The sequence below is a fragment of the Schistocerca serialis genome, chromosome 6 (genome assembly GCF_023864345.2).
Source record: "Schistocerca serialis cubense isolate TAMUIC-IGC-003099 chromosome 6, iqSchSeri2.2, whole genome shotgun sequence".
Classification (NCBI taxonomy): domain Eukaryota; kingdom Metazoa; phylum Arthropoda; class Insecta; order Orthoptera; family Acrididae; genus Schistocerca; species Schistocerca serialis.
Window position 1 is genome coordinate 435,367,980 of NC_064643.1, and position 7,853 is coordinate 435,375,832.

The 7,853-nt window shown below is 41.1% G+C and overlaps 1 pseudogene; it reads right to left on the bottom strand.

Annotated features, from left to right (window-relative positions):
- Positions 1-237: 237 nt before the first annotated feature.
- Positions 238-355, bottom strand: LOC126485264 (5S ribosomal RNA; annotated as a pseudogene).
- Between the last annotated feature and the right edge of the window lie 7,498 nt (positions 356-7,853).

Here is a 7,853-nt window from a genome sequence, read left to right on the forward strand (position 1 = left end):
AGCTTGTACGATGAGTGTTAAACTAAATTCCGTCCGAACAGGCCTTCGAAGGACCGACGGCACCTACCGGCCGCCGCATCATCCTCAGCCTACAGGCGTCAGTGGATGAGGATGTGGAGGGGCATGTGGACAGCACACCGCTGTCCCAGTCGTTATGTCAGTTTACAAGGCCGTAGCCACTACTTCTCAATCAAGTAGCTCCTCAGTTTGCGGCACAAGGGCTTAGTGCACCCTGCTTGCCAACAGCTCTCGGCACACCGGATGGTCACCCATCCAAGTGCTAGCCCAGCCCGACAGGGCTTAACTTCGGTGATCTGATGTGAACCGGTGTTACCACTGCGGCAAGGCTGTTGGCCGAGGATTATTAGGTCTTCGTCTTATTTCGCAGAAGTGATTCCCTGCTTTTCCATGGCTCGATTCGTTCCTCTCTCTCGGGATAATAGTGACAGACCAAGCATTCTTAGCGAGCGACTGGGTGGCTGAAGAAGTCATCTGGTGTGGTCTGCTGGAGCTGCAAAATTTACGATACTATCTCGGATCGGTGTCTATCCTAAGAGTGGTCACACACATTTTCTCTAGTGTTTGAGCAGATATTTGCTATTTCATTTTTTTAGGATTTTGTAGCTGGAGTCAGCCCAAACATATAGTGCTCATCACGTTTTTCATTCGATGCCAAGTGTCGTCGGAAAGCATTTGTTTATTTCCCGTTACAAACAAAATTATTTTTTACACAGAATCTCACGTGCCCATCGATAGAGTGGCCCCAGATTTGCCTAGTGCGACATATGTTTCATCAATACGTAGTGACGGGGACAGCAAACCTAGAAGAATAACCAGTACTCCACCAGCTACAGCACTGCCTTGGCCCGCGCGGTATGCAACCGCCTAACATGTAGCGCTGTTTAGACGTTGTTGGACTGCTGTGTATTCCTCGTGTGTTACTGACCCTATTAGTACATATCGATAAAAGAATGTCGGACTAGACTCATCATGGAGCGCTCTATCGAATGCGCAAGTAAAATTTCGGTTGAAAATTAGTTTTGTTTGTAATGGGAAATAAAACGATGATTACCGTTGACAATGGCCGTCGAACGAAAGATGTGACGAGCAATAACTGTTTTATACGTTCTGAGCAGTAGCAGAACTCAGTCGGCAGCGCTTTGCTATGTTCAAAATTTCTGTCAACATGTTGAAAACTGATACATGACTCATGACTGATATTCACTTTCTCCAGTATCGTCGTTTCACCACTGGGTTTTCGAGTAAAAGGGCTCCAGTTCTTTTGTGATTCCCGATTCTTCATAGAAAGATGGTCTACCACTTAGTTCTTCGTCATTCATACTTGTTTAAACACACTAGAAGCATCTGAGACACTTAACCAACGTTTCATACTATGCTGTAATGTTGGCGTACATTCACCATCTCGGCACGGATTGTTGAAGCGTTATTCTCCTTCAAATGCAGAACATGAAATACGTGCGATACTCCCATTTCTCGGCAACAGCACCGTTTTGTTCTGGCTCCTCTAGCGACGCGCTACCGCACTGTGGAGCGGGTATTTCAATGTATACTTAAACTAAACCAAAAAAATAACCACGCAACACTAGTTTCCCGAGGTGATAACTGAAACATTATGACTGCACCTCGTAGCTTGGATGTACTGCAGTACGAGATTGTTACGAAGATAGCCGACTGCCTCGGGAAGACGCTTGACACATCAGTATAACACGTGTTAGCATAGGATAGAACTGACACCTGTCGATATTAATAGTAGCTATGGAAGAAGTAAGAGACCATTAATGGCTCTCACGTCTATGCTCCATTGTGATGTACATCTGATACGTATCGAGGGGGTGATGCATGCTGCTTCACTTTTACGTGCGCTTCTGTCTGCTCTGCATCTGAGAGACGATATGCTACCTGTCATCGAGTGATAGGAGCTCCTCTGTTCTCCGAAGTTCGTGACACCATTAGCGATCCTGCGAAGGCATTCTATTAATATCTGACAAGCTGTATACCTATAACAACTTATCTATGACTACCTGCGTCGTTATAAAATAGTCTCTTATACATGTTCTTGAGTGACATTAAAAGCACCTTCACGTAGCGCCAAAGTGACAGTTGCCTTTCCCGCTAAGGTGCCTGTTATAATTGCACAGCAGGCGACGTTCTCTTTAGTGGTCACATACTTGTGGCGAAGTGATAAATAACGTTGTCCGTCTCATGTAAATCCTCGTTTCTGTGCTGGAGTTTTATTGATATATGACGCCATTACCCACATGGACAAATGTACTGGCCTGGTTCTCCGTGTACGGTTATTGCAAGTTTCTTGGAATTGATATACTTAATCCTGTTTCGGAGACGTCCTTATGTAGCAGCGATTATCGGAAAAATGGCACATATTTTCTGATTACTAATGAGGAAACAAGCTGCTCCACAGACGCACGGCTCCTGTAGAGGAAAATATTTGATCTTCTCATGTGGCCATATATTTAATCTTACATGCCTTATGTATACCGGCAATATAATCCGTCTTCCTGATATATGTACAAGATCGTATATTTTGCTACCCTTCAACATACATTTAGTTATTTTCGCATATGCAAAAACCAAGTTACTTCAGGAACTGTACTGACCAGTAATTTTTTAAAAAAGACACTACCTTCGTCGATCGACAAAGGAGCAGTTTAGGACTAACTTAATGTTTTCTACTGCCTATATTAGAGTTGGATGTCGGTCAGTTCTTTTAGATCTTTTCTTGAGACGAACAATATGTAATGATTTTATCTGAGGAAGTGCACAAAAAATTATTTATATCACTGTACATCATGCTTTTCTTCAAATTCCTGCATGAAAGAGAAGCGATATAAAATCTTAAAACATGATAACCGGAAATCGACTTCTAAGAGAATTAGGGAAACATTAAAGCATGTAATAAAAACTAACAGCAGAAGGAAGTGGACCATAGCGCAGTTGTGGTTCAGTTCCCCAGAGTCAAACACACCATTAAAAGTAAAACTGTGAAAATGGTGGAAATTGAGGTCAGTATTGTCAAAAGACTGTCTGAATGAACATGGATGAACAGTGTATTGAACAGAAGCAACAAGTGCGATTTCAGTTTTATCGAAACGTCACACTTCAAGCTGCGCATCTGATGATGTCAGAAATATGTGGAGTGAAACATTTAGCCAAATGGAAACTTGTAAATTATAGACTACAGTTATCAGTCGTCATTTTTAAATTTTATTATCCAGATCTAGATTTCGGCTAGAAGCTAGCCATTCTCAATGCACTATTATTTTCGCTCAAAGCATGTAAGTCCCTGAGTATTCAATGAACTGTGGGTGAAACCCGATTAACAGGGACTTATATGCTTTGAGCGAAAATAATAGTGCATTGAGAATGACTAGCTTCAAGCCGAAATCTAGATCTGTATAATAAAATTTAAAAAGGACGACTGATTGCTGCAATTTATAATTTACAAGTCAATGTAACAGTCGCTGAGTGGAACCGCTTTCCGAATGGAAGATAACCTGACCAAATAGAAACTGTGGTCATTTCCGGTAAGCAATAGCAGTTTATGGGGTACTGAGATCACCGCTGGCTGGGCCAGATTACTGACAGCACGTTTAGTTGTGATATGCAATTCTAATCACGTAAGTGCTGTGTTTGCGCATATCAGAGTCACATTTTTTGAATGTATCTTACATCAGACCACAATTGAAAAGTGCATCTATAATAATATTATTATAATACTAAACACAGCCCCAAATTAACTAGCTAGTCACGAAAAGCATCTGACATCCAGTTTGAGCCTCAAAGAACTGCCACGCTACTTGCATTAGGCGCAGTTATCATAATTTATACTAGCGCCAACTGTTCGAAAGGTAATGAGATACTATAAGCATAACAGCAACAACCACAAAAACAATAGTAATAATAACGCGTAACTGGAGTAAGTTAAAATAGGTTATGCAAAATGAGAGCCTACCTGTACCTCATAGAATGCTTTTCCACTTTAATAAATTCAATTGTCATTTCCTTAATAAATTAAATAAGTTGTAGGAACATGAAATTTATTGATATTGACGCTCTAACAGCCGATTTCTCAGAAATCTCATGGCATCAAGTAATCAGAGAAACTGCAATCGATGGCAAAATCAATGAACTTGGTGATAAACTAACTGCCCTCTGTGACAAACATGCATCTTTACGCACAATCCGTGTAAGAAAATCTCCTGCTCCATGGCTGACAACTGAATTAAGTCAAATGATGAATAATAGGGATGCTGCCCACAGGCGTTTCAAGGCGGATCCGAAACCCGAGAATTTCGAAGAATAAAGGAAGCTACGATACAGAGTGAAACAATGTATTTGCAATCCCAAAATCAGGCATGCTCGCTTCCTTGTATGCAGCGATCTGACGCCCACGGCTCTGTGGAAGAATCCCCGTAGCTTGGGGGTCGGAAAGGCAAAATCGGAAACTGCTTTTCGGGTCTCAGCTAACGAATTAAATGAATTATTCTCTGCGCCTCTGAATACCCATACGGCTGATAATTACCGTCCACAAGAATTCCCTAACTGAGTAACTAACCACGATACCTTCAATCTAAAACACATAACAGTAGATACGGCAAAAAAGCAATAATGAGAATATCTTCTGATGCGGTAGCCTATGACAGTGTCAGTATAACCATGATTAAGAATATTGCCGATATCTTGGTACCCGTCTTAACTAACATATTTAATTTTTCCCTCGTGAACGGAATATAGCCCGCTGCATGGAAAAAAGCATAATCCAACCCATCCCTAAGATCTAAAACCCGTAACTGCCTAGTGTTTACCGACCAATTAGCATACTGCCTGGGCCGACCGCGGTGGCCGAGCGGTTCTAGGCGCTTCAGTCCGGAACAACGCAGCTGCTACGGTCGCAGGTTCGAACCCTGCCTCAGGTATGGATGCGTGTGATGTCCTTAGGTTAGTTAGGTTTACTTAGTACTAAGTCTAGGGGACTGACGACCTCAGATGTTACGTTCCTTAGTGCTTAGAGTCATTTGAACCATACTGCCTGCTGTTTGCAAAACATTTGAATATATTGTTCAAATCACTGAACACCTGGATGAATTTAACCTATATGACAAATTTCAGTCTGGTTTCCGTAAACACCACAGCACAAACACTACTCTAATTAAAGTAACTTATGACCTGAAATATGCCATCGACAGCCGAAAAGCAACAATAGTGACGCTACTAGACTTCAGCAAAGTTTTCGACACTGTTTTGACATATTGCTCAGAAATATGCTAAGTTTAAGTAGTTCAATGAGGTGGCTTGAAAGCTACTTAAAAAACAGGCAGCAATGTGTTGTCTTTATAAATGCAAAATCTTCCTGGAAACATGTCTCCTCAGAAGCGCCACAAATCAATCTGAGGCCCTCTTTTGTTTTCCTTATATGTCAATGACATTTCATCGATTCTGTCCTCCTGTGAATATCATTTCTATGCCTACAACCTCCAGCTGTACCTAAGCGTCAGACCTGAAATATAACAACTGCAATCGTTCACATGAATGATAATCTGTGTCCAATGATAACATGGACGAAAAACTTGGGCTTAAACTAAATGTAAAAAAGACAAGTAATCATAATAGCTCATCAGAAATTAATAAGTTCAGATTTCTGTGAACGGATGCCTCCTATTCTGCTCGACGGTATTCCAGTACCATATCAGAAAACAGTTAAGAACTTGGATGTAACTTTGGATGAGCATCTCAACTGGGCAGAGAATACAGTCGCAGTGTGCCGGAAGACGTCCGCTTGTCTCTACACTCTCAAAAAGTTTCGGAAGGTATTTCCACAGGACATGAAACGCCAGCTCGTGCAAGAAATCGTTCTACCGAACCTTCAGTATCGTGATGTAACTCAACATGGCATGAGTAGTGAAAATAAAGACGGTTAGAACTAACCATGAATGCCAGTGTGCGTTACACCTGCAACATTCGTCGATTCGATCATATTAGTGCTTGATGCTCCCAGCTACGGTGGCTGTGGCCGGACAAATTGGGTGACTATCACACTCTATGTCTACTTCACCGGCTCTTCATTGCGCAAGGACCCCAATTAGCGTCAGAGATTAAACACCTTTCATGCTATCATAATCGAAACATGAGGTCACTTTTATTTGGTATCCTAACTGTGCCCACTCACAAAACAAAAACACTTGCAAACTCCTTCTCTGTTGCCGCTGTCCACCTCTGAAACAAACTGCTCCTGCTTTGCGCAAAATTTAATCCCGTGTTCCTTTTACGAAAAGTTGAAGTATTTCCTACTATTATCCTGATAACGCTTTCCACAAAATTAAAGTACAAGGTCAATGTTCCCCTCTGTCAAATAGAAAAGCTAGTGTCTCCTATCTTGCTCCTTTTTCTTCTTCTATCTCCATTAGCCACGCAAACTTCTTTTCCCTTATGTTTCATCACGTCTCTATTCTTCCCCTACCTTCACCATCGGTTTCCCTCATACACACTGCTGCTAGCAATCCTAACTAAAATCTGTCTTTATCGTAATGTCTAATTAAGGTTATCTTCAATTCGGAAAGTGGATGCACTCAGCGACTGCATGTGACTTATAAATTATACAGTGCAGCAATCAGTCGCCCTTTTGAGATTTTATTACGCAAATCCATATTTCGGCTAGTAGCTAGCCATTCTCAATGCGCTATTTTTTTAATCCCAGTGCATGTAAGTCCCTGTTGTTCGGGCATCAGTCACAGTCAGGGACTTACATGCATTGAGAATAAAAAAATTGCGCATTGAGAATGGCTAGCTATTAGCCGAAATATGGATTTGCACAATAAATCTAAAAAGGATGACTAATTCCTGCATTCTACAATTTATAATGTCAAATCAAATTATTGCAGTACTTATCATCTAAGAATATAAACTGTATGGGTATGCATTTTTCCAAGAGCACCTTTGTATTTGTTTATTTCACTTTGTTTACTAGATGTAGTTTAACATGCCTACTAAAACATATGAACGAAAAATATGTAGTGTGCCTGTTTATATGTGAGAGAGGGCCTCGCCAGGTTAAATAAATCAATAAATAAATAAATTTCCAGTGATTGGTTGTGTTCTTGCTGTGAAACAACAGATATGATGGTGCATTAAATGTTTAGTTGCTTACTCACGTACCCACCTTTAGGAGATGCAGACATTCGGCCTTTTGAGATCGGGAATAGTGGTACCTGTTTTCACGTTTCCACTTCGTTTGATAGCTCCTCATAGACTGTACGTGATGTTTTAAGTTTTCCATTCACACAACAGAAGGCACTGCTAGGCCTACGTCAGCCATCAGCAATTTTAACCCACTCCTAGAGCGAAATTCCATGAATCACCTGAGTACAAATGACAGCTCCCTTTTATTCCTTGTGTGTGCGCTGTTACCACTATCTGTATATGAGCATTTAGTTATCCCATGACTTTTGTCACCTCGGTGTATATTGTCTGTAATTTTTTCGTAATGTTTTTCCCTGAAAACTTTTCATACTTGTCTCTTGCGGTCATATCTGTTTGCACGGGTAGTGGAAGGTAATAGTTTTGTATAACTTAAACTAATTACATATGATTTAACGAGGTGTAGTGTTAATAGTATTTCGTGGCCTAACGCTGTTTCTGAATGTTTTTTTCAGAGGTTTAATCTGTGGCGAAAACGACGTAGGTTGTTACTAATACAGAGATGCTATCGATCAGTTAATCGGCAGCCGTTGCAGCGACCTAACACTGCATGATCAGTAGAAGAGCCTGCTGTTTCTTCAGAATTTGGTTTTCAAAGTCCAATCCATTTAAAGGACAGG